This window comes from Bison bison, unplaced genomic scaffold (genome assembly GCF_000754665.1).
Source record: "Bison bison bison isolate TAMUID 2011002044 unplaced genomic scaffold, Bison_UMD1.0 scf7180017864232, whole genome shotgun sequence".
Classification (NCBI taxonomy): Eukaryota; Metazoa; Chordata; class Mammalia; order Artiodactyla; family Bovidae; genus Bison; species Bison bison.
The window spans coordinates 1,070,125-1,072,026 of NW_011494804.1; the positions used below are offsets into that span (position 1 = coordinate 1,070,125).

General features: G+C 45.2%; 1 pseudogene; it reads right to left on the minus strand.

Moving 5' to 3' along the window:
- Window positions 1-316: 316 nt before the first annotated feature.
- On the minus strand, window positions 317-1,514 carry LOC104993061 (annotated as a pseudogene).
- Between the last annotated feature and the right edge of the window lie 388 nt (window positions 1,515-1,902).

Consider the following 1,902-nt stretch of genomic DNA (forward strand, 5'->3'; position numbering starts at 1 on the left):
ACAGATTCACACAGACATCACTGTGTTATACTTTAAGCAAAGAGTTCCATTTACAACTTCACATTAACTCATATAAAAATAACCTGACCCTACACAAAAATGTCCTTTTAGCAACATTCAAAGTAATTAACTGTTACAATTTCCAAAGTGGCAGAGGTATTGAAGCAAAGAAAAAGGGAAAAAAGAAAAAAAAGAAAAAAACCCACAAAAAAGGCAAATTGTGACAAAAGTATGCGTTAATTAAATGGACAGTATCCTCTTCCAAATTAAGTGACACTGTATAAGAATTTGCTGGATTTTTTTTTTTTTTTTTTTTTTACAAAACTGAACCCTGTACATTTACACTTGAGGCCAAGCCATTCTGAACGTGGCGGGAGGCCGCAGTTCGGTTACCTTTCCCACTCACTGGTTTCTCCTCTTGCGGAGGAGAACAGACTCTTAATGACTGGAGTCTGTGTCATTTGAGTGGTGTTTGAGAGAGTTTTCACTGCCCCTGGGAGAGTCTACACTTTCATACTCTGCACTGAGTTGGTTTACGTAACTACTACCTCCTCTGCCAGTTCTCTCCTCCGAGCTGCTGGAGGCCTTATTCCCATTCCCTGGAGAAGAAGGAAAGTCATCTACGGCTGTGTCCCTGTGAAATCCAGACCCAGACGTCCTCTGCCGGGAGGAACCGCCATTACTTGGTCCGTTGGCCAGATGACTGCAGTCTTTACCTGTGGCCTCTGCCTGTCCTACAGGCTCAGAAGATGTAGTCCTGCTGGTACTCGGGCCTGGGGCTTGAGACTGCTGCTGTTGGTACTGAGCCAACTGCGGGCATGTCTCCTTCAGTTGTTGCTGAAGAACTAGAATGGTACTCTGCATACCCTGTACTTCTTCGTCAAGTTGAATGATGAAGTCATTCAGTTCATCCTGACTGCTTTTAAGCTCCTCACTATATGTCTTCTGTAAAGCCAACTCCGCTTCAAGTTGTGCAGTACGTCCCTGGGACAGCTGCCTTCCAAGCTCTTGATTCTCCTGGATAAGCATTCGACACTTCGCCATTAACTTTTTGCCTGTTAGGCTACCAGGCGTAAACTTCCAGGCACTCAGTTCATTCTGGGCTTGTTCCAGTTTGTCTGTAGTCTGTTCCAGTTCACTTTCATTTTTAGGAATAACAGGTTGATCGCTGGGTCCACCATTGTTGATCTCAGTTGTGCAACGCTAGGCTGCTGAACTTGCTTGAGGTACTGGATCTGAGTAGTACACTCTTGCATTCCTTGCTCCTTGGTTGCTAGTCGCATTTCAAGAATGTTTTCTCGGCGTGCAGATTCTTGCTGCTGTTGCTTTTGTTTTTCTTCAGATTCCCTTAAGCCAGTTACATCATTAGAGTTGAGATCTGTGTACTTGCCCTCCAAAGCTTGCACATATGCTTCATACTGTTTCCACCTTAGAATTAATTCATCTCGTGCCATAACTTTGAAGTCTGCTTCACTCAGTCGAACCTTTTTGGGAAGAGGTTCTTCGTTGGTCATCTTGAATCCTCTCCACACGGAGGCTGCGCCGGCGCCCACCTCGTCACGTAGGCTGACCCCACGCTGTCCTCTCGCCGCCAAGGCCGCCCGACCGAGCTGCCTCCGCTGGCCCCCGCGCTCCTCCTCCGCGCCGCAACCCTGGCGCTCCCCTTTCGATAATCTCTTATTAGAAGAAAGGGATTTATGCTAGCCAAGCAAAAATTAGCACGTAATCTGCAACAAAATCCAACGGTTTGTGAGGCTGGTATTATGATCCCCATATATTTTCTCACCAAACTAAGGGTCAGCACACTTTTTCAGGAAAGGACAAGAGAGTCAATATTTTATGTGGTTTTTTTTTTTTTTTTTTTTTTTTGAGTCATAGGTGGTCTCTATCACATATTCTATT